Below are 27,231 nucleotides of genomic sequence, written 5' to 3' on the forward strand. Positions count from 1 at the left end.
GTTAGGGCGAGCGAGAGTCCCAGTCGGTCGCGGTCCGCCGCTCCTCACGCCCGTATCGCGCTCGAAGTGCGCAGGCGAATATCGATCGCACTCGAAATGGTTCCCGTATCTAGGTTATCCGGCTAAAATTAAAGGTGCGTTCCCAATTCAAGGTTGCAAGCGTCGCCGGCGCAGCGCCGAAATAGCCATTGTGCATGGGAATTCTTTCCATCTCAGAGCAAGTTTTACGGGCGTTTTTCGCGTGTCGCCAGCAATTATGTAATTGTGGTACCGGCTTGGGGTCCTTTTCAGATCGATAGTGTGTGATTGGGAGTGCCTGTGCCTATAACGTAAGATTATGCTTACGCTATTTCAGCTTTCAGGAAGTTTCATTGCACTAATTTCATTGAACGCTTCATAACCTATTTCATCACTGAAAACTCTGACGACCTCATTCATAAAGAAATATAATAATAATATGAAATATTATTACAGAAAATCTAGTTAATTTATGAGAATCGTAAGCTAGGTGTAAAATTAGTTCAACAAGTTACGGAAAAACTTTGATAGATGTCGCCAGCTGCTAGCATATTGACTGCGTACAATGAATTAAATTCTGATGTATATATTTTTGTAGTATCCTTGATTTTGACATATTATACTAGCCTTCCTGTTTGGCTGAATTATTAGTTTAATTATTATCGTAAACAGTGGGCGGCCGAGTGTACCAATTTAGCATATTTTTGCAAAGGGCGTGCCTGTAACTAAAAGTGATCGACTAGAATGACTGAATGTTATACAAACTAGTAATTTAATTTTACAATTTCATATTGAAATCTTGAAATATAACGATAAAATGGATAGTACATAGGAGGCAACTTCGTCAGACAACTTATTTTTTATCAACAGAGTTAAAGTTTTTTTATTAGATAATACAATAATTATTAGCCTAGCAATTTTTCGAGTAAATTTTATAATGTCTTATTGTAAGATAGTAAGTATTTTAGAATTTATTGAATTTGATTTATTAAATGATGATATAAAAATATATATAAATAATTAGATAAATTACTAACAAAAATAATTATTTATAGTGTAAATATATACGTACGAATAATGCACATTACCTTTTTTCAAAAAGTCTACATAATTTTGGTTTCGGTAGAATCCGTTCGTTAGAAATATGTAAATACGTATTAAATTGTAATAAACTTTTAGGTCGATCCTAAGCTTTCTTAAGCTCAGGCGAGTAAGCGAAAGGAAGCCTTTTATGTAGAGAACTGCGATACCTAAGTATTACTAAACATTTATTTTGTAAAAATGATTAGGCTATCAGGTGAATGTTTTAGTAATCAGAGTGGTAAAAAAATAATTTAAATTAGTTGAAAAAACCATTAGATTTATGGTCTAAGTTGTAGTTACCATATTTAAAATTCTCTCCTGTATAGGCATAAAAACAGTTCCTGAAATCATACTCATAATCTACAAGATACAGCGATTATTTTTATAAATTACATAGATTTTAATAATATGTGGCATTTCCAACCGCAGTTCTCATAAAATAATCGGTTTACGTAACATGCTGTTCGCGGGATCTGGCAAGAGGCTGGGGTCGTTGGTTCAGTGCCCTGCTGACCCACCACCCGCCAAATGTCAGAGGTCAACTTCAACAAATATTAATATTAGGATTGCATTCGTATTGCAGAATTCACGAGCTTCACAAGTTGTACGATTTTTAGTAAATGATTTTATACGTTTCAGTATTTATTGTTCAAATAAATAATTAGATTAGTGAACATATAAAAAAATGCTTTAGAAAAAACATAGCAAGAGAATCGTTATTTGTAAATATATATTATTAACGATAATTCACCATCAAATCTACCAAGATTTCAAACAAAATTACAATTATTTTCTTATTTTATGGGGCTATCTAAACAGCACGTTCACAAAAGAAATGACTAATAATAGCTCGTTATTCAGTGATTATGTTATAAAGTTACGACATGTGAAAAGAATGAGTACATTTTGCGATAAATAAATAAAACCTTTTGCATGTTGCCAATAAACATATATCGATGCTATTTTTATTTTTTGTGAGAAAAGTCTAATTAAAATTATATGTTTTTTGCATTTTGCAGTTATCTAGATTTTTAAGCCGCATACAAATTAAATAATTCGCTTACAACAATTGATTACCCTATAAAAATTAAGCACCGTAAAGTATTTTACAGTTTATTAATCTATTTTATTCTCAGTATTTCCAGCAGCGCTTCTACTATAGGAAGATAGAATCGACCATTTTATAAAGATCTCGATCAGCGTCGCCCTTAACATAGTACAGTAGAAAATATCGATTAATCGTTAACTAGGTGGGGCTCTTGTTATAATGGTCTTCCAACAATACGTACCTGTACTGTATCTTGTCTAGATATCCAGGCTTCGATGTAGGTCGGAGGTCATTAATTAGATTATCAACTTATGTATAATACATACTTTGTATTAGTTTTGATTACCATTAAACAATATGGAAGTATGGAAAGATTTCTACAGATGAATATAATTAAACCTAAGTTTACTATACCGACATGCGTAGACACCTCATTGTCTAAGCGGGTACGAATGTGTCAAAAAAGCTTGGTCGGTATTTTTAATGATAACGTAATATAAGCTATAATATTAATAGCCTGTAGTCAATATCTATTATTTATATAGTCAATGTGTTGAAAGTACAATTTAGAGAAAAAATTGCAATGACAAAGTTACCGAAATTTTTTAAAGGGACAAATGGTTAAGATGCTTCCGCCCGTGGACGTTCGTAGGTGCCAGCCTTTTAAGAAGGCGTTTACAGCTGGCCTTTAGGGATTGCTGAAACAAATAAGCCTCGTTACATCTCCGATAAGATTAATTCTTCGAAGTTAATGAAAGATATCCGAGTAGGACCACCTAGCAAAATATGATGGGAATTCCTATTCCTTTTCAGCTTTCAGAGGGAGTTTTAGGTTCAATGCAACAAAATGTTGAAAAATACCTCCACCATAACGGAATATTTAACCTGCGCTTGCCTTTAAAGTTTAGTACAGAGAATATTTATGTCGGCTGCAGATGGAAAGGAGGGATCACGTTTTGTTGCATCGTAATGGTTACTGAAAATCAGTGGTTTGGGGCTTAGTCAAATGTTCACAGTGAGCGTATCTCTATTAAAGTGTTCTATGTGTGCGTGTTAGTAAATGTTTCTTTCCTTCTTTTTGTTTCTTGAATGATTTTAAGTTGGTTGATAAATATTTAAATAAAAGCTGATAATCACATAGATTCGGAATATTTAAGAAATTACTAACTTTTTAAACAGAATTGGGAATAAGGCAAACGTGTGTATGGGGATTTGTCGGGATAAATTCACACTTAAATAAAAGATCCAACGAAATGTAGTCATAAATAATACATTCGTTTAGGTCATGCAATCTAATAGATTTGTCCCGCGGGGCTCTCTGGCCAAACGACCCCTGATATTATGCACGGTCTGATTGAACAAATCATCCTCTTTAACTAACTTTGGAATAAACAGTTGTTATACATATAAGGATTCAGACTATTAATTGATTTGTTGGGAGGCCATCATCATTTATTAAATTTTATATTTTCTTTCTCTAAAAAAACTATTGTACAGGAGACTGTATATGTAACTAGTAAAATCAATAAACGATACAATATAACGTGAAGTCAATTAAAAAGTTGTGTCCGTGTGTCTATTTGCGTCTGGTTGGCGTGACGCCAGAACGGCTCGACGCTAAACGATTTGACTTACGTTAGATACGTCCTTAGTACAAGCGTCTTCTATAACGGACTGTGTTCTTGATCAATTAAATATATATCATTAAATATCAAAAAGTTCATTTCGCTCATGTATATTATTGGTAAATCCTAAATTTTCATTTAACATTTACCACGATTAGTTCAAGACCAAGTGCTATGTACAGACTAAGATAGGTCAGGCACCTATCTTAGTCTGAACACAGTCTTTGGATTAGGTAAAAAATTTATAATTTGAAATAATAAGTATATAAATAATTTATTTATGTGGGCACACAAGTAGTTGTTACTATTTTTGAATAGAATTTTTTGAAACTAGTCTATCGGGCCTAGCAATAGCTCTTATTCTAACCCAATGATAAGCTACAACTTAACTGCATCGCTTATTCATACCATGACGTCCAATAAACCACCCAGATTAGATTTCTACGTGACCTCACCGGTTATCAAATTTAGTTCATTCAATTTGTATCAAAAATCGTCCCATCGAACTCGCGACGGAACCTGAATTGATCCTTCAAACTATGCGATAAAATAACATATATTTGGTTCCTGTGGTAGTGTACCTTTACCGCTGGCAGTATTTCCTAGCTGTATGTGCTGTCGCTATACTTATTCATTGAGCGAAGCACTCTTGGGTCACCGGTACTATCTACTAGGCGCCGAATTGAATCCTTAATTAACGCCTGTTCGTACAAAGGGAACAGAATCTAAATTTAAGGAAAGTCTAGAATTCGTTTAGTATTTTCCTTTTTCAAGTTCTTTTTTAATTATATTATTAATTCACATTAAGTTTTTTAATTTACCTGTCGTTTTTTAAATCGCTCTTGGAATGTCTGCAGTCGTGGACGCAAATCGCAAGCAATAAAGAGTCGTAACTCTGTCGCAGTACTATTCGAAACACGCAAACTGTTTAAATGGCTAAAGTGCGTTTCCATTATACGATAGCAAATAAGTATGAAATTTAAAAAGTTTTTCCTAGGTCCGATTTTTTTAATACGCGCCTAAAATAAATAATATATGAAAAATAAACAAAATGAAAAAACATATAATATTCGAATTTTATGTCTCACATAGCTTTTAATTTACAAATTTATTCAGTCTTCATAGAGTTTAAATTCTTTTAGAAAATCGTGTCGTTAGTAACAATGGAACTAATGCCAGCATGTGTCGTTCAGGAAACGGGCAATTGCGGGTTAGCGCGTGCCACTTCCTGCCGCATTAATGTTTTAGGGCCACCGCATATAACGCTTTTATTGCTTTTTATTCGAATAAAACGAAAATATGTATTCAAATGTAATTTACATATATTATAACTTGAACTCAAAATAATTATTTTATCATATAAATGGTGTAATACTAAAAATAAACACGATCTTCCTAAAAAGCAAAATCTGCATGTCATTGGCGAAACTAATTTGTATGGTAATGGTCCGTCACCTTCTGAGCGGTTTAACGAAGCCCTACGGAACTCGGTCACCCCCGCGTACTGTGGGCGGTCGACATGTCAAGCCTTCCAAATATGTCCGTGCATTATATGCGTTATACATATAAAAATTGACCGCAATTTTGACTACAAGATATCGCAGTAGAAACTGACGCAAAAGGTACAAATTAAATCCATCCATCAATCCCCCGCCATAAAGAACTCGTCTGACAGAAATCCAAAGAAAAACCACAGGTTCAGTCATAATAGACTCGGCGAATTCGCTACTGAAAGTCATCTTGACTGTGTTATTTTGTTATTCTTTGAAATCACAAATATCGTCTTTTCTTCTTTTAAATGACAAAGCAAAGTTCTAATGGAGTCAAATCCTAAGTTTATATGCTAATTTCATTTCAGTACCAAGCCACAATTTAATAAAAGTCAAAATTTATTTATTCATATAGGTAACATAATAATTCTTAATATAAGAAATAATATTAATAAAATAAGACGTTAATAAGAACTTATTCTTATTATTCATTGCACTTATAAATCTGATCATATAAACACAAATACTTCAAATTAGTAAGTAACATGTATGCTTGGACTATTTATATATAATAGCAATATAATCAAAATTATTGTAATCCACCGAAAGCTAGAAGAAGTGATTTTTGACCAGTTCAGCTAAGATCTAATCTACATTTATGAAGATCGAGAGGTCACAAATGATTGGACACGTACGTCATTGAATTCTAGCCAACAAGTCGATAGTATGGCCAAAATAAACATATTGAATTCAACAATACGATAGATAAATAATTAATTGAATCCACACACTTACTATTGAAATAACACACCGGGGACAAAAGGAGTATTGTACAAGGTTTAAGGCACTTTATTTATCATATAATTATATATAAAGTTATTACATCCATATTTATTCGATAAATTAAATTATATGAATAAATTCATTTGTAGCTCTTGTCATGACTGTAAGAAAATTACAATTTACATTTATGTACCATGTACATTGGACGCACTAAACCTGAAATTATCGTTCAACCTTAAAGTCGGTAATTCCTCTAGATCAATTGAGGGTAATTTTGTAATAGTAGTATATAGCAACACAGTGATTCAAATATGACCCACATGTTTGAATCGTAATAATTTTGATTTAAGCATATATTAATGATATTCGAATCAATGACAAGCTTTTTTATAATAAGCTAGCCGACCCGGCTAACTTCGTTCCGCCAAACAGTCTAATAATATCGTATTAACTTTTGTCTGGCCTGTTGCCTGTGGTATAGAAAATTTTAAACATATTAATATCATCTAAAATTTTTGTAATATTAACATTGTCTGAAACATCATTTTGAGATGTTCTACACATGAATTTTGGCAAACAGTGGTCTCGAAATCTCGTCATAGAGTCGTACGTATTTCTTCAATCTTAATTCAACCTCTGATTGTATTTCACATTGCCCTTTAATAATCACAAGACCGGCAACGCAGGAGCGAGCCTTCCACCACCCATGGACACTGACATTGCCAAACCATTAAGTGAGCCTCCGGCCCGTTTGCTTCATGTTACAAAAAAAACTCCACACCGATATTGTGTTGCAATTAATGAGTGAATTTTTTATTTGGCATTAAAATAAAGGAATAAATTAAGCTTTTATACACTTAATGTTCATGTAAAAACATGGTCTTAATTTTAGCGATCTCTTTATTAATAAAAAATAAATAATAGTTTCTTGTGATGCGTAATTGCGTGTGTCCTTCAATATTCCTAACATTAATGTCAAGGCTTTACAGGGTGGGGGAGGCTCAAGGGCGATCAGACGCCACTCAGGCGCCAAACGTTAACGCGAATAAATATGTTTTAGGTATCTTAGTCGCAAAAAATAGCAATATTGTTCTCCATTGCATTTTTATCTGTAGACAGGAAAACAAAACCGTTGGTTTTAAGGTTATTGGCAATGTTTAAAAAAATCCCGTTAAAAACATTTTGAAATCTTTAGCGCCGGAAGCGTCTTTGGATCTTTTATTATAGTTAGAATACTCTTACAGGCGCACTGCAATAATTTTAATATGAGATCTTTTATTATAGTTATAATACAAAAGACACTTATAAAACACGTCTTTATTAATTAATCAAACTAAATGTCGAAACTCGCAAGAAAAGCCAAGAAGCGTGGAAGTTTTATCGCGTTGTTCGACCTAGTTTCGACAATAAGTAGCTTTTAGTGCAAACGTCATCTCAGCCCTGAAGGCTTTTGTGTTTGCCTACAATGGCCACAGGCTGAGAAAACAAGGAGAGGATTAATTGCTTTTATTGCTTTCAAAATCATTAAAAAAAAACCCCTTAAAGAAAAATAATAATTGTATTTATAACTACCACCACATTCGTTCTTATTCAAAAATATAGGTTTATAGATTATCACTTTTAACGTTTTCAAAAGGTTCTAGATGACGTCACGCAGAAGGCGCCAATATTCCTTATTAGATTTTGATTACTCATAAGCGAAATGGTCCAGACTCATCTGCATAATATTAATTGCTAGCAATTTTACGACTATTCCTACTTACAGGTCATAAAATACTGACCTAAAATGCTCTGAGGACGTCGTAATAAATAAGTTGATTTCTTGATTAACGCATGGAAGATCGGAATTTCATTTTCGTACATAGATTCTACCCGTCAATAGAGGGCGCTTAAATTATCAACAGTCATATTTATATATATATATATATATACATATAAGGGTGATCCAAAATTTACAACTACCCTCAAACGCTAATTGCCAATCGCGGTGACGAAGTTATTTCAATTTGACACTATATTAAAGAGCGGCCAGTTAGTACCACCGGTGGTCCTTTTCTACGCAGTAAGTCAGTGTACGAGAAGCTGGTCTAAGTTCTCTTCTCATTTAACACTTCTTATTTCTCTGTGTTCGAAACATCCCAAAAAAAAAAATGTGGTACTTGACCGTTTAGAGATGTTCTCAACGCCACTGTGTAGAAGCTTCGACCGCTATTTTACATTTTCGTTTCGAAATATATTTATAATATCAATTTTTTTTTAATTACAACTGAACTGAACAAAACTGAAATTTATGAAAAAAAATATTTTCAAAACTTTTGTTTTTACCATTTTATCACGTGTCAATCAACATTTTAGTGAATGAATGCTCTCAATATTATCGTAGGCGTTAATATATTGCGCTCGAATCGAATAAAATAATTACGTTGGCACTAAATAATATTAAGTGACTAATTTATCATTTTTATTTTGTATATATTAGGTTGTAAACGAGTTGTAGGTGCATCTGATCTGTCGTTAAAATAAAATCAAATATGTACCTACAATATAAATGTAAGAAACTAGTTGCTGTTTGAGAAGGTGATTGTTTTCCTTTTTCGGCCCTTCACTTTAACGGTTGTCTTTTAGTGATGTCTAAGACAATTCTGTTGGAATTTTACAAATCACAACTTCTTTATTCGTAAGACGTAAGATTAATACGCGAGCATAATTTACAGTACCTGGATGACCGAGCTTTGCTCGGTATTTTTTTCTTTTTATAAATTGTGTTTTTTGGAAATTATATTTAAGTACGAATAACATACTAATAAAATGATGAAATATTAATATAATTATCGAATAAAGATATTTATATTCAAATTTAAGTTTTTATTTGACTGACATCTTTAAACGAGCAATTCTATGTTTAAGTTGATAAAGCACGAATAAAATGACATTTTCTAGAAATCGCCCCCGAAACCCCCCGTATACTAAATTTCATGAAAATCGTTGGAGCCGATTCCGAGATTCCAATTATATATATATATATATACAAGAATTGCTCGTTTAAAGATATAGGATATATTATAGGATAGGCAATAGGGATGTGATATTCTAATTCTCTCTTTGATTAACTGATTTTGTCATCCATTCATCCATTAAAAAAAACATCGATGCGTGTATATCAATATCTCTTTAAAGCATCGTATAGTAGATCGAGTATACCTAATAGTTCGAGGTCCGGGTAATAAAAGACCAGAGAGAATGTCGGGAAAAAAAATCGACTATGATAGATTTTCACTTAAAAAAATATACCGATTTTTATTTTAGTAAATTTTAATCGATTATTTTTCCAATTAAAATTTACAATATTTTATTTTTCTTAATTTAATTCTATTTTTACTAGGTAGTAAACATAGGTATGTTGTTTTTTTTTAAACTAAACAATATTAGCGTGACTAAACTAAACTTTTACTTGGCTTAACCGATTTAATTAAAATTTTAAAAATTGTCACAAGAGTTCTTGAATTAGATTGACATGATTCATGTGCACTGTTTACTTTTGTTTTGTTTTATGTAACCTGTATTAGTTTAATTTATTTTTATTTCTTTTTGTTCCGCCGCCAGTTGCTTTTCATTAAAAGGAAAATATTATGTTTAATATTTTCCTTTTATGTAATGCAACGAAGTGTTAATAAATAAATAAATAAAAATAAGAGTTCAACAATCTCTTGTTGAACTCTTGTGACAATGTGATCGCCTATGAAAAACATTCTATATACGGAGGTATAAAGATATGAAAAATATATCGACAAATGCAATGACGGCTAACCAATCACACGCTATAAAAAGAGTTACCCAGCTTAAAGGCTTCCAAACCTCATCTAAAGAACACACCTGAGATCGGACCCTGATTACAACGTCTAATAAACATCAGACCCATGTCAACTTATTAATTAATATTATTATTAAATCTAGCTTATCCTCAGGTCTGTCTTCTCCGCTTTCCTCGGATGTCTGCCTCTTATGTTAGCGAAATAGAAATTTACTGCGACATTTATTATATGATAAAAATATGTAACTCAATGTTTTGTTACAGACTGCAATCGCGCGAAAAAGACAACTGTATTCAATCGCCTTATATGGAGCGGGACGGGTATACGGCGCGTGCGTCGTCACGTATTAAAACACACAAAAACCGCTTTAGGTAACCGCACTTTTTTGAACTTTCGGACAATCGGTGCTTAATATGTATTTTTAGTATAGTGACTGGGATTGTATAGTGATTTCAATAAAACATTCTGTGATGCGGGGGCTAGTTACGGCAGAATCTCGACTTGTGCTCGTCTGACGACGCGTTAAGGTAAGATTTAATCTTATTAACCCTAGTGTTGAGCAGGTGTTGCTATATATCATAGCACTGTTTGCAAGAATATGGTACAATCATATTTCAAAATAAAAAGAACTTTACATAGAAGTAACATATTACATTACATAATGAGTCATATCATTTTAGTAAATTCTTTATATCATTGTATCACTACAGTAACACGTTAGTGAAATATATTATTAAAATGTCAATTAATATTATTTATAATATATCAGTCAAATATTTTTTTTTAATGAATGTATTAAGTAAATTATTATAATCCTTGATTGCCTTACAAAAGGTGTTTTTCCTAAACAATTCCAGATTATTTTTTGGCATAAACCACACGGGAAAAACCCCATGTCTTTTTGGGCAGTTGTTCATTCCCGATGAATAAATTAATATTTATTTTTATAAGAACGAATAAATAAAACCAAATTCAATAAAATTGAATGTAAATTTGGCGCCCTTATATATAGTTATAATAAATAACTCTTTGTTGACATCCATATTATAAATATATAAATCAACATTATTTGGATAGTATGCGGACGAGATAGAATGAAAGATTGTTTTATATGAAATTATTATATATATGTTGCTCTTATTTTATAACTTTTGCTTTATTAAAACAAGTGGGTCAACAGCTACGATACGGTGATACGGTGCTACGCGCCTACGTCACACCTCGTAGCATGACGTCATAGTGTAGTCTTATTATATCATATAAATTTACAGTTATTGAAGTAAAAACTAGAAAGTTATCTTTCCTTATTAATTTACCTAATAAATAAATAATTAACCTTAAAATATCTTAATATTGTTTTTTCCGGTAGGTAGGTAATATATGGGCGTTGACCAAAATATTTATGGACTCCACGACTCAAAGGAGTAAAATTTTGTATCTTTCCCTTTCATAGAAATTAATTATACAAAAGTATTCGTTTAAGTATTCAGTATAGAGTAACTAGATCAGTATTACACTAATTAAATGCTTATTATTACCTATTATAAATACAAATGTTCTCTAATAATGAATAAAATACGAATGAAAATTTTTTGTATGTCTCATTTGGGATATTATAAATTTAAAGATATTCAATTCAATTTTAAAGATATTTATTTATATTGAGACTATCACATACGCCCATGTATTTAGATATGATTCGTGATCTGCTAAAATTCCTTTTGTCCCCACGTAATATGTTAGTATTCGGAACGTATCGGCCCATCGTAAACGAGAATGATGACTTTCAGAGAACTGAAATAAAGGCAAGCCTGATCATAAATCAAATCAACGTCAAACAATACTCGCAAACAAGGTGCAAGCGGGAGCGAGTTTTAGCAAAAGTGCTCAGATGGAAACTATTATTCACATTTGTTACACGATCTATTGTATAGAACAATATTTTCTCTCGTATAAAGCGAAAAACAATAATATGTATGAAAATCATAAAACCCTCGGAATATTCATGAAACTGCCCAGGGCAGACGCTCAAGCCTGTCTACTATCTTAAGCATTCAATTGCGGATATTAGCTTTGTATTAGAAAAGCTTTTCCCTTCCTATTTAGGATAAAGTAGGTGCATTACGTCACTTGCGTGCCTTTTACGTTAGTGGCTGTGAGCACGGAAATGCCTTTGAGTACTGATGCGTTTGTGGGATTTTGTGTTTTGTTTCAGTAACTATAGGAGCAAAGATGTGTGTATTGTCTTTAATAAAAGAAAAACTTTAATACAGGCGCAATAAAAACGAAAATATCAAATTGAAAATATATTCAATAGTATTTATTTGTTTATCGAAATTGACTGAAAGCTAGCACTTTTCGAACGTTTTTAAATGTTTTATCATTTCCTGAAAATTACATACAAGTTTATTAAGCAAATAATAACACACTGAATATGTCTGTTTGTTATTCCTATTTAGAATACAAAAAAATAAGTCAAATCGTAGTTAAATAATCACGTAAGATCTTTACAGCCTATTTGGAGGCTGCCATACTCCCGCTTAACATCTAAATATCTATTGAAATGTTCAAGAAAATTGTGTTGAGTATTTACTATTTAGGTCAATGGCTACAGGCCAAATACGAGAAAACTTCATGTTAGGAATTTAACAGAATTCTTATTTGTGATCTACGTAATGGACTAATGTTACATTATTATAAATGATTATTTAAACAGTACATCAAATTTCAGTTTTTTTGTAACTGAAATCTTAAATATTAAATATCTGAACCCTCTTGTGATGAAAATATAATCAATAAAATTATTTGAATGTGTAAGTGTTTTATGTATTGGTGAAATGATAAATTATGTACGAATATAAATTATAATGTGTAATCTAAGGAACAGATAAATTGGCAAAATTCTAACGCTTTATTGTGTATCTTGATTAATGCGAGCGCTGTAGCTGCTAAAGAGGTTGTGTTCGATCGATGGCGGATCATGCGCGCGCAGGCTGTGACGTCATCGTCGCCGGGTAGCCCGGTATATGGGAAAATACAATACATTTTCATCTAGATACGCTAGTTCTAAATAAATCATTTTTGTTTTATTTTAGCTCAAAACAGTAGATATATTGCTTTAAAAGCAGTTGGCAACGTTCTGAGTAATATTTTTAACGGGACTATTTCAATATAGTTTGTTTTATATCGAATCATAGATTGTTTATAATTGCTAATGGATCAACCTATTTTTGTATATTTCGCAAATACAGCAAAACGCTAAAAATTGTTTCCTGACTTTCGGTTTAATTTTGAAATTATAGTTTTATGTGTCACGACAACTGTTTAATAATGAAGTGTGTTAGCTAGTACCTACTAATTTTCCTAGCTATAAAAAGGTTTTAATTAAATTCTTAAAATATTTCTATTTTACTTCTCACACAAAATATAGAACGACTTTTTGTTTATTAATATTGTTAGACATTTCTATTAATAGGGTTGTGTTAAAATAGTTATCAAAGCTTTTGTTTTATTTAGTAGAATTACTAAAACGACCTCGGTTTTGCTATTGATTAAATACGGTTAAAACTAATTTAAATTATACAAATATTCTGGATTTGAGTCATGATAATTAATATTTTGATTATGGCTTTAGTTTTGAATTTTTTTGTAATAACTCCGTTATGAAACTATAATTCTTAATTTTCAATTGCAAAAATAAAATGAAAGGCCAATGTAGTATCATATCTCACACTCTTTTTATACATGTACTGCGTGAAAACCTTTACTTTACTACCTAATCATTTTGATTACGTAAATGGTGATAAGATGATTTATTTATATTTAAATCAACATGTCTTATCTCCTACCATTATTCTCGTATTATTTTGACTTACTTGAAAAAAGGATGAAGTGTTTTTGTTTTAGTTTATTTAAATTTGGCTGTTGCCCTAGTTCAGTATTAATACGACTCCTCTTTCCGTTTACCTAGCAATAAAAGTCTCGTTTGCTATCTGCATCAACTCTAACGCGTAAAATGTCACTACCGGAACAGTTTTTGGTTTTAATCTTTAATTTCGGATTGAAGTATATAGATTTCTATACTCAGCTATGGATTTCTGTTTTGCTGAGTTGTTTCGCATTTTGTACGGTCATGATCTAAAGGTACATTTTAGCAGTTCCTTTTTACCTTTGTTTCTTCAGTTATCATTGTTTTCCTTGGAGCTTAGCCTTAATCAATTAGGCCGTCTTTATGGCGGTTAAATAATTCGCTGGCATCTATTTAGCTCGATGCTCATCACTGCCACCTAAAATTTATGGTCACTTCATTTATTTTCACAGATTTATTCCTTCGTTATAAACTTCTTCCCCCTTCTCTATAATATCCTCTTATCCTGGTTCTAGCAAACCCCGTACATTCCAAGTTTCTAAAGTCACCTACTTGCAAAGTGACTGGTGAGCAGTTTTTAGAGCACCTTTATAAATCTTTCCACACCGCATTTGGTTAGAAACGAGAGTGTGGCAAGTAACAGAGTTCCCACCCTGCTAGCTGGACTTGTCAAGGCGCCGGATTGTAGGCGGGTCACAAACATTTAAATTCTCGTTGCTCTTACATTCCACTGAAATGGTGTTGTGATTCAAAATCTCCTGCTGCCAAAGTGCGACATTCAGTAAACAATATTATAACATGACCCCTATATCCTGATTATTAGTCGACCTATGTTTATCCAAAGGGATAGAATACCACAATTTGGTCGTGTGTTTCACATTACTGAAATGCTATCCCAAAGGAAATTTTTTTCCAGAAAGGGCAATTTGAGCTAAGTATGGTGACCAGCTAATTTTTAACCACATTTCCGAATTGCCATTAGTATTTAACCCAAAACCGCTAGCTAAGCACTCGCTAAGATCTCGCAAAAGAAAATCAAATCTTCAGACGCTGATTATTCGACTCTATACGAAACCCAGAAAACCATTCCCTGTCAGGGATTTCACCTCATAATAAAAGGCGATGAGTTAATTATTTAAATGTGGTAATTCAGCTTTATATAGTATAATATAAATGACATCAATATTTGTAACATGAATAGTTGCTACTCTTTGCATTGCTATTTTAAACATTTTTATTTAAATCTAGCGTTATTGAAAACATTTATCAACTAATTGAATAAATAAACTTTCTTATAAATATTAAAATATTTATATGTATAACATAAGCCAGGTGCTTAAGATTACCAATAATCATACCTGATAATTTGATCAATCGATAGCTCCAAGATTTACGTCAAAAACAACCGACCGTGCGTCAATGCGGTACTATTATCACGACTTACGTTGCAGTATTTTTCTATATGCTTATGCGAATATCAAAAATGCGTTTACAATTTATATAATTACATATTTTAAGCGTGTAAGATATTACTGGTAATTATGACTGAGCTTCTACAAGCGTATGTGCAAATAGGGGAAAATTTCATAGCTCATACCTTCCATGAAATAATAACGCCTTAACGAATCTAGGCGTGATAATTTCGCGTCCGATAAGTACTAAGTACTGAGGTTTTAGGTTCGAACCCCAGCTGTGTAAGTAGTCAAATTCGCGAGCAACTTTTAAACTGGTTTAATAATTAAAAATGTTTTTCTTTATAATATTCTTACTCACAGTTAATGGTAGCCTATTTTATCTAATAAAATATTTTATTGTTTAACGTTCTTATTAAAAACATAAACTATTATGTTTTGTTTGTAATAAATAATTTGTCTATGTCTATAAAAATTATGTCTATATCGTGTATCAAAGATTAAGCCTCTTTGATACACGTAATACTAATAATTTACATCATAATTTTTTAATTTAACCATTTTAATCTAAGCCTGGTGGAAAAGATCTAACGAAATTCAAAAATTCAATTCAATAACTAAATCTTAAAACGTAAGCTTCAAACTTATTTGAAATATTAAGTAAATTTTCACAATTAGAAAAACGGAAATAAAATCAGATATAGTTTCGTCCATTTCGAAACTGCTTGTGGTTTGAAAGGAATTTGCATATTTACTTACATAAAATTTGCAATTCAATTTCTTGTTCTACCCTTATCAAGAGAACGTCGCAATAATTATTAAATCCTTTATTATAAATATGTTATTCGTTAGATAGAGACTTTATTTCTGTCAGCAAGTGCTGTTTCATTTAAGTACTCAAACTCAAATTTTTATTGCATTCCTAATGTTGATATTTTACACGTGACACATTATAATTATATATGATTAAAATAAGGACCTGGGTTAGGGAGGGCATGCTTCATCAAAGTTTATTCTATTCATATACATTTCTATTCTTACAAGATACATTATTTATTTGGTTACTTGCTTTGGCTTCACATTGCGAAAAGGCGACTGTACTTTACATTATTAATAAACATAACTTTTATAAAAGAAATTAACCTATTTCGGTCAGATACTCTGTAACAGTGTAATAACATTTCTTATATAATAATTTCTTTACGGGTAACTCTCAAGTTATTTGCCTGGCTGTTCAAACTTTACCGTAATTTGTTATATATTTTTAGTGAGGAGGTCAATGGTCCTGATTGATACAATTCCAATCTGGACGTAGGTGGAACCAGTTGGCCTTTGTATCTTAACTCTTATTTAAACAATATATATATATATATATATATATATATATATATAGGTTAGGACTTTGTTCAGAATCAAGTGAGGCTTTCATGAGTCAATGTTTCCTATATTTACTCAAAAATTCTTAATAGTTTTTTTTGGCTTGTAAATACAGCAGTGGCATCTACGCTGTTACCCCATAAGATAACACCATAGCTCAACCATGAGTATGCATACGTGTAGCAGGTGACTAGAGCGGTTTTCATACCTGTGGATTTCTTAATTTCGCGAAGTGCATATTTAGACAATTTTAATCTAAATGATTTTTCCAGTTTATACGCGAGTCTATGTCTAACAGTAACTAAGTAAATATCATTTATATCGTAGACAGTTTCTACAATAAGAAATGTTAAAGTACTTTGAACACACCGCATTTTTATAAACTGACCCGGCGAATTTCGTACCGCCTATCAAATAATGTCGTGTGACTGATTAGCTGAACTTAATTTACGATTTTATGAACACAATATTCACTACTATTACTCAATAGCAATAGCCATTACAATGTGCCTTAATTTATTCTATATTGAAGTAGTTTAGCTGAGCTACTAAAGTTTTGAGTGATTTTACCGTATCGACGTATCGACGGGATGAAATTAGTTTTTGAGTTAATTCTAATATACCTAATAACTAACCTTAAAATTTAATAATTAAAATATATAATTAAAAGGCAGAGTTCCGAAGATACTGGCAGCGTTCCCCCTTTGAGTAGCTAGACTAATTCATTGCCCGAGGTAGCTGCCAGCTATTCGATCTCCTGCGATATTGAATAACCTTTCTGCTATTTCATTGAAAAGCCTTACAGCGCTAGTACCCCACGGACCAAGGGTCTCGATAAGACCTAGCCTCCTGTCTTTGCATGCTTTTATTTCTTAATTATATATTATACATGTTTCTATTTAAAACTTCAACCGTAGGCAACCGTACAGCAACTCATATATATGTAAATAACTAATGTTTTACATTAACGAACCTACCTATACATACTGATTAACTATATATAATATCAGAAAACTATGATCGTAAAGAATCGGAATCGGAAAGAAGATTCTTTAAATTTCCGATGAAATCAGACATAATATCTAGTGGAAAATAAACGTGAGCAGACAATGAAGTAATCACTATTTAACTTTGTTTCAATTCTTTATAGTCCAGATGGTATAGCCATCAAATGTTTACTGTTTCGGGCTTCGATTTCATTTAAAAATATTTATAGTTTAGCTTTTTTTCTTATTTTTATTGTAATCCCGTCTAATGAAAGTATAGCAAATCTAGTCAAACATAATGAAAAAATATTTTCTTTCAGTTCAGTATTAGGTTTTAAATTTTTGTACTGCGAAACTTTCAGGTGTACAGCGTAAAATTTGTCGCCACGAACTATCATTTTCATAGAAATTTATTTTTACACTTTCTGCATACGTAGTGTATGCAGGCATCGTAACTAAGGCCCCTGGTCTTTTTTACTTAAAGAAAAAATTACCCTTAAAAATTCCTCCAAAACGTGAAATTACTTTGTTGTCGCAAAACAAAATTACCCAAAATTTTGTTTCAAAGACACTGAAGATCTACAAATAAATCTCTTTTCTAATATTATAGAAAAAAGTTTAGCATTTTTATTTTATTTTTTTTTTCAACAATTTAATCAATCTGGATTCCTGGACTGATTAAAAAATATTAAAAAACATTTCCTACGTAAATGATATTAAAAATGTATTAGATGTAAATTCGTTGTAAAAATAAAAATAAGGTTAAATCTGTATATTGATCAGATTATGAATGTAAGGAAGTAACTTAAAACTAAGAAAACTGAGTAAAATAAAACTTTTATCTTAACAAAAATCTTCCGACTAGACTTACGAGTAGACTTTCCAAAACAAGATCGTTATCTACGCGAGTGAAACCGAGGTGTATTGCTAGTAAATTAGATTACGTAATAGCGCTACTGAATCTTCTGCCTTTCATTAATGCGGAATTAATATTTATAAGTGTCCGAAGACTTTTTAAAAAATTACCATCAATTGAAAACCAGTATTATAGTAAGAGTATTCGTTATTAAGTCAAAAATAACTCCTAAAATTATTTATGGTTACTTATTTAATGTATGTAATATATATATATATATATAAGTAAACATATAATCGTCTATAGTTTTTGTTGTAACCTTACTTTGACATTTGACAAAATTGCCATTCAATTAATATTTAATATATTAATTGGATCGCAAAAGTTGCCGATACCTGATAATAATAATATTGATTAAGTACATTCCTGATAAAGCATTGACGCACATTCTTATCATAATTTGGATCAAACTCTAAATAATAATAAAAATATTTGAATTTATTGGTTTTTATTACCAAATTTTTTAATATTAAAATGTGAAATTAATTACACTTGGCAATATGTAAAAGGAGCATGTTATTAAGATGTAGAGTTTATATATTAACTAAAATAAAACACGTTTCGTGAATTAAGTGTGTGGTTTTATACGATTTGAAGAGTTTGATGTCGGATTTCTGTCAGTAGGCTGACTCACTTATATAGATACTTGTGACACGACATCACTAGATGGCGCATCCTATAATATGCTTCTTTCAATTCTTCAAATAACGGAATTCTTCTCACACCCTATTCAGAACTCATAAGATATAAGATCAATTTTCTTCCCAACGAAAACTCAATTATTCCTCTCAGGACAATACATTTCTTTAAAATCGATCTCCTTATACAAACGCAGAGCTTGTCATTCACTGACGTAGTACGACCGTTCGCTGATTGACGCATGCGCGTCTACCGATCGTCTATCCCGCAGAAGTTTGAACGACATCACGTTTGCGAGATTTTGTATTTCTATCCGATCTTTTTAAATTAGTCGCATAACTTTATCGCATCAATTACTAACTCTTTTTGTCGCAAAGAGGTATAGATAAGAACAATGTCAGTTTAATATTTTGTCAATTATGTGATAAGAAAGTTGCTGCTGTTTAATTTGATAAAATAAATATAAGTCTTATGCAAATTGCGACAAATTATGCTGTACAAGACCGATGAAGATAACGTTTTTTCAAGGCTATGTATACCTAACTTAAATGTCTATCGAATGAGATTACTACTATATTATGGGGTATCGTTAGAGATATATATATAGAGAATCATATTATCGTATTGTCGTGACTCGTGAGTCGTGAGCTTTGACTCGAGGAGCCGTTAGTCGTTACGGAGAGACGTCTTGTGAGTCGCGAATTGCGATTTGTGATCTGTGGATTGTGACTGTCAGTCAGTTGAGCGGACTCGGACCGCGCGGTGGCGCGTAGTGTTGGTGCTTGTAGGTTTTTAGTTTGACAGTTGGCGCGTTTTTTCGTTCCTGTTCAATTAAGTCTTTCTGTGAAAAATAGAAATAAAGTTAGTGTACTCGGTGATTTTCGATTAACCGTTCGTGTTCCAACAATACCCTGTGTATTACTCATCGCCGGCTGTGAAAAAGTGCTTGCACGCCCAAGTGTACTCTTGCGTATAAGTGCAGGATTTTGTGAATTTTTTCATCATCAAACTGTATTCCAGTGCCTTTTTCCAGTTTCAAGCTATTAGCGATAAAGAAACAGGTAAGAATTTGTGTATATCGTTTAAAATACTATATACCGCAAACATTTTGGGCACGGCTATATAAGAACGTTGATTTTGTGTCGGCTTAGAAAAGATTTAATCAAAATTTAGCAAATAATTATAATGGGATAACTTTGATCAGTATTACAAGCATAAGAAGTTATGTAAAGATTCATTGAATTGTTAAAAATCACGCTGTCCCTTGTCCGGGCGAGAGGCAGACAGCTGTGTGCGTAATGGGTAAAAATAAATACTCGAGTATTATCTAAAGCAAGACAAACCGGCTTGGTGAACAAGCCGCGTAGGTATTATTAGTACATAATTTTCAATATTGTGAATTTTTAGGTTATGAGGTCTAATTCAAATCTAAATATTCAATGTTAAAACATATTTTAAAAAAGAAAGTTATAATCTAACTTTAAATGCAACTAGGCTTATTTATTGTAATAAACTGGATTGTGATATGTATATTTATAAAAATATTATAGGTACTACAAATCATCTTAGATTCTTATAAGTACATATAATAAGGTTTCTCATATAAATAACAAATTAATAAATACACTTACTCTTATTTAAAGTAGCATATAGCTATAGATTAGTAGAACTTAATTTACTGCAAATTATACTACTATACATACTTACTAATCTATTTTCAGAATGCAATTGAATTTGGAATTTAACACATATTTATTACTTTAACTTAAGTAATATTTTTATTAAATAATTTTACTTAAGTTTTATTCTAATATGTTATTTACAAAAATCTTTGTAGTAAACTAATTATGATAATTACATGCATAGTAATTTTAGATTGTACACTTGGAGCTACTACAACTATTGTAATAGCAATTCTTGAACTATAGTAAAAAATATATACTTTGTGGAAGATAAAATAGAAGTATAGTTTCATAATCAATATTGTATAAAAACAAACTACATCAGGCATAAGATCAATTTAGTTTTATTACATGTTTCGTATACCTCTCAGAGGTCTTATTTGTTTTTATTACCTTTATAACTATTTATAATATGCTTGTCAAATATTGTACGTATGGATAAAATGATATATTTATAATGGTTTTCAAACTATCAAAACATTCTTATATAAGTAATTAAAAAAAATTACCAGAAGATGAAAGAATCTTGAGCATACAAAGTGTCTCATAAGTGGCACACTTAATTAAGCAGCTGACCGAGCAATGTAGGCTACATGGTTTTGTTCCCCTATAAACCTTATTTGAAACAATGGGCAATCTGCCAGAAATATAATATAGATGTCAGAATCACAATCACAATTTACTTTTCAATGTTGGCAATAAAACTTTTCTATTTCATGTAAGAATGGTGTATAATTACATTATTAGGTCATACCAACTCACTATAATGGCAATTTTAAGGTATGAAAGATATGGAATTTATGCACATATATAAACCCTAATCCTTTGTCAGTTTCCAAGTTTTAAATGTAATATACTTATTTGCTTAGTGCTAAATGTTCAACTTGGGAAAGTCATGGTAAATAGGAATATAAAAATCTTTACTACAGCTGTGTTTGTAATAATGTTTAGAAAATATGTGACAATGAGCATTTTTATACCTTGGAAGGGTTGTAGTGAAATGTGAAGTTCTGAGAAATTACTCACACAATACCTGAGCAATTACAACAACAATTGAAAATTATTTACAAGTATTGGAAAATTTCAAATATTAAAAACATTTATAGTTACTGATCTAAATAAGTTGTAATTTATTATGAGTAATGGATATTCTATTCTACATTTTAGGTAATAGTCTTATACTTAGGTTGTAAGTTGTCTAGTAAAATATTAGACATAATCCTAAAAAGTATTATTAAAAAAATGAATAAATTATTTGTACAATTTACTATTGAAATTTATTGTAATATATCTGCAAGCATCGGCAACACCACTGGAGCTGAGGCAGAGGATTTATTTGGCAATACATTTCATGCAATTTGGCACTGCACAACATAAAGCTTGTTATACACTAAGTAGTATTTTTTGTTTTTTTTTTAAATTGAGCAAAATAAATTTAGCAAAGCATAGTTTTTGCTTAATGACGAGGTAGTTTTTGTTAGTCTAAAACTCATACGAACATTGAGGCCTACTTCTGTTCTACATTGATTTTAATTGTGTATACAGTAGTTTATAAAGACAAATGTAAAACTGTTAGTCTCTCGCGGTTACCTTGGCTTTTCTTTCAATGCGAAAAAAAATATGTCGCGCATGAATTACGGATTTTCCCAGTGATGGAGTTCAATATTGTAATAATCGGAGTCGGTAGGAGCCGGCATGTCCCAACGAGTGGAACCCAGCGAAGCGACCAGTATTAGTTACGCTGTTGGAGTGAGGTATAAATATACGCGACAGGAGCATCGTCACTGCGCGTGCGTCACGCGCGCGAATAGACCGTGTGACGTCACGTGATAGATTAGTTGCAGGATTCCGATTATTAGTCTCCAGAACTCAATAATTGTCGTAATGTAGAAGATCCTTTACGCCTGAGGAAACCTTAAAGGAAATAATTATTTTGGTACCATACAAGACGGGAAACTATATTCTCAAATCTTACAAAACCTAAGAAGGTAATAATATGGACCGACCAATCAGCAAAATCAGTGCATTATAGTCGCGCTATACACTAAGCTAGAAACCGTCAGAGATGGCAGTAGCACTTCATCTATTTTTTTATAAAGATGATAGATATAGAGAAAATATATATAACACTATAAATAGTAAGTCTTAAATCACCACTTTTGAATAGTTTAGAAAGACAAACATCATATTGCAATCGAACAGGCCGTACAATCTTTTGTCAAAGAATTTTCGGTATAAGTATTGTTTCTCTTACAAAGCGTAGTATCTTCTCAATGTCGCTATCAAATACGGTATAACGAGGTAGTTTTTGTTAGTTCAAAAACCACACACAATTAGTCAAACTTATGTTCTACAATTATTGTAAATTGTTTATCGTTTATAAAATCAAATGTTAAACTGTTTGTCTCAACCCTGCTACCCAGTACCGGATTAAGCCAGCGCGGGGCCTGTAGCAAATTCTATGAAGGGGCCCTTCTCAAGTTTAAGGTATTAAATAAAACAAATATTTGGATTTAATATCGGCAAATATAGACATAGTAACACTTTCAATTAGACTTATTTAAGCAAATCATGATCTATATTCCACAAAGTGAGACGATTAACACATTTTTATAAAAAAATAAAAATCTGGCCGCTTGAAAGGTGTGGTTTAGGTGATAAAAAGTTTGTAAAATACCTACTTATTAATATTATGTAACTTGACGAATAGTTTTAGATTTTTAAGTGGAACTGAGGCAAGATATAGTTTGCTGCTATGTGAATTTTATTAAGGGTACGTTGGAGCGCGGGGCCCGTAGCATTTGCTACTTTTGCTACGTGGCTAATCCGGCACTGCTGCTACCTAATTGATGTCGCGCAAACTAGGCTTTACCCCGTTACAGAATTACGTATAGTACCTATTAATCGTAACGGGTAGGAGCTGGCAAGCTCCCGCCTCGCTCGGCAAGATCTACCGGGTGGTGGTAGCCCGGGGGAGGCTTAGCGATTTGTCAAAGAAATTTCAGTCTAAATGTTGTTTTTTTCTGTTATATTTTCTGAATATTTCTTATTTAAGTATATTTTTATAAATTAAATATATCTAGGGTAAAGGTTAGAAACCCACCGTATATGGAACCCAATTCAATAGTCAGATAACGAGATTACATAAACTTACGAGCCCATTTACTCATTAGACATTCCAATACATAATCGCGTAATGAATGAATGTAGATAATAGTTATTTCTAGCATAGTTATGAGTCATAAGCGAGGTCGAAGGTTAAGAAAAATGACATAAGTGCCTCAACGAGTGGTTATTCGGGTCGGCATTTTTAATTAATCTAAGACCTTCGTCTATGATAGCGTCTAGGAGCAATTGAGGGTAATAAGATTTTAGATTGAGGCGGGGTTAAATTTGTTTTAGAATTAATGTGAAATAATTTACATCTTTAATATATAGAATATAGAATAAATTCAAATTTGATAAACATATACATATTTAAGTATATATGTATTTAAAAATATCTTCTGAACTCAAAGTAGCGCCTAGAATCGTTTGTTCTGCTCGTTAAACCAGATAAGCGCCAACATTGTCAATTTTCGCATTATATTGTTGCCATGAGTTTGTTTTTTACAGTTTAAACATCATCGTAAACTATTTACTTATATATGTATATATATATCTTAAAATGCTAGATTTTTGTTGCAGTCCATGTCCTCTATGGTCCTCTTCACGGTTTTAGAAGCTTAACGAGATTTTTTTGGCACTAGATAAAGAAAATCAAGTTGAACTTATGACCTGTCATCGGAAAGTTTACAGTTATGTTAAAGATAATACTTTGCGTGCAACAAACAAACTCCCGTGTCGATAATTACCGATTGTAGTCAGCCATCTTGTATGACTCATGCGCCTACGCACCAGACACGGCCAGATATAGCTAACTGAGCTTCATAAATTCCATTTTTATGTGTACTTAATTTTAGAGCCAAGTGGATCATGCAATCAGTAAATTTTTCCGATGACATTTAATAACTTCGCCATTATACATATTATTCAAATGCCCGTATGTACTTACTATAGCAATACTTTTTATTAATTGTAAAGTTCCATGTCAAGCATTTTTTAAATTTAAATATTTGGCGATTAAAAGGAGTGCTGCAGGGGTTTTTCCTGTACGTTCTTGTTTGAGGACCGACAGTACATTTAGAAAACAATTAGTTATAAAGTTATATATGTATATGAATAAGTAATACTTGATAATTAGATTATAATTGTATTAATTTTCTGCACTAACTAAAAATATTCAAATTAGTAACAATAAGCAACATTTGTGTGACTCTTATTTTATTTTTGTAAGTATGCTCATGTGTGAGTAATATTCATATTAAGCTTTATTATGCAAATTTTATTCATACTTCTTTATTTAAAATATTTCTTGTCTATCAATTCGCCGATGAATCGCGTAGATACGTGAATCATTAAGACCTTTTAAATTGAATGACTCGAGTACAACCTACCGTTTATAGTAAAAACTCAATGACGTAATGCATGTGACCTCGTAATATTGACACGTGGGCAGTGCGACCAAATAAAAAAACATAAAATATGCGCGTACGCAAAATTTAAAATTATGTTCTTAATAGCAGACTTAAATAAGTAAACGTATTAAGTAATTATGTGCTTTATGGAACTGATAAGGTCTCAGAATTACCGTTTGAAATGACATGTCAGTTCTCAAATCAAGAGTGTACGAAAAACGGGCAATATGATCCACTTTTAATCGCCAAATATTAAGATTGTAATATTGAATTATTTCTTCTTTAACACACCGTCAAGCAAACAATACACACATTGTCTTATATTTCGCCTGACAATGAAACTAACAGAAATTCGAATACAATCATATTTCATGCAAAGAGCACATTCGAGGCTTAATACGTACAAAAGGAAAGAGTGCATTGTTTGTGGTGGTTTTCTCTCAGTTCGCTCCAATTTATATTTTCATTTTGTATGCAGCATCGGCTTTGTAACTATTCACAGCTTATTGCAATCATATTTTGCTGATATTAAAACATTAAGATTTTTTTTCTACTTTAATCACAATATTTTATTTATAAAGATATATATATATATATATATGCATATATGTATGTTTAAAAATGTTAAGCTTGAGAAGGTTAAAATTTTACATTAAAAGAGCTATGACAAAACGGTTATTAAATAAAAATAGCATTTATTTTCCTTAGTTTTATTGCTGTATATAATTTTATCGTAAGAGGCAGCAACAATTAATGTGTAGAGAAAAGAATGGAAGTAAATTTATGCTGAGTGGTAAGAAATGTAGAACCGATGAATGAAAAGCGGTTTACTGTGGATGGTGAAGTCGGATTGGGTGGTTCTAGAAAAGGGAGAAGATAAAAGTAGGACCTATTAGCGAAAAGCATGCTCGGTGAATGTGGATGAAGCGAAAGAGTTGGTATTCCAAGACCGTAAGAAGTAGAAATTCGCGGTCTCTGCCTACCGTTTCGGGAAAAAGGAGTGAAACTATAAATAGATATAAATTATTAAATACTAAATTTAAGGAAATTCCCAATTATATAACGAAGATCAGTATTTGAATTGGCACGTGGTCACATTTTCCGTGAAAATTTGTTGTTTGTTTATATAAAAAAAGATTTCAATTTTTTTCAATTGTCTATATATAAACTTAATAATCTTAATTTTTTTTGTAATTTGCGAATAACTTTCGTTTTGCCCCACCTACAGCGAATTCCACGCTTGACTAAGAAAGCGTAAACTCACTATCGGGCTCATCTTTAGTGATTACTTTACCAATGTTAAATGTTTGTATCTAATCAAGGTGATTCACAGTTGCGTAACCGTAATTTACAGACTGTTGAAGGATAATTTGCAATATATCGACTTTAACACCTTTCTAATGTTTCAATAGTTTCGGCGTTGTCTGGTCTTGTCAAATTAACACTGTAATGACGTGTAAATCGTAGTTTTTTTTAATCTAAATAGGAACAGCAATTAATATACAGGTTATTAAAGTATTTTTTTAATACTAATAATCTTTACCTACTCGATTCGATACTAATCAGAGTCAGATTCGCCTATCTCAATATACTTACTGACGATTACTGACTGAAATGCGAGCACAAAGTATAGTTAAACGTAACTTTCTGTAAATTTTAATTATCGATTATGTTTTAGAAATTACCTGTTATGTTGGGGCGATCTAAAAACCTAAACGACCAATGTGGTAAATAAAGTAGTTACTCAAATTGCTTCCAAATCTCACGATCGTACTTGGCATGAAACTGCAGTAAAAACAGTATCTTAACGATTTTATTATATCCATTATTTGAAGTGACATACTTAGAAGTTACAACCATTTCGTTGGCAAAGTTTTAATAAGAGCAATGCATGGCTTACATAGACTTCCAAGAAAGTTTTACTCGGCAAATACGTCGTAAACTGTACTGATGGATTTTTATAATATATTGTCAT

The 27,231-nt window shown here is 31.7% G+C and overlaps 1 protein-coding gene across 9 annotated transcripts in view; it reads left to right on the plus strand.

The window, feature by feature from the left end:
- The window catches only part of LOC110999589 (plasma membrane calcium-transporting ATPase 3), a 91,175-nt gene continuing 63,944 nt past the window's right edge, over positions 1-27,231 (plus strand). For 4 of the 9 annotated variants that reach the window (XM_022268717.2, XM_022268720.2, XM_022268721.2 and 1 more), the window contains exon 1: positions 19,704-20,118. The gene's annotated coding sequence lies outside the window, so the exon portion shown is untranslated. Of the gene's footprint in view, positions 135-10,122; positions 10,387-19,703; positions 20,119-27,231 lie in introns of those variants that run through there. The other 5 variants (XM_022268712.2, XM_022268715.2, XM_022268716.2 and 2 more) reach the window with 2 other exon arrangements.

Source organism: Pieris rapae, chromosome 18, assembly GCF_905147795.1.
Source record: "Pieris rapae chromosome 18, ilPieRapa1.1, whole genome shotgun sequence".
NCBI lineage: Eukaryota > Metazoa > Arthropoda > Insecta > Lepidoptera > Pieridae > Pieris > Pieris rapae.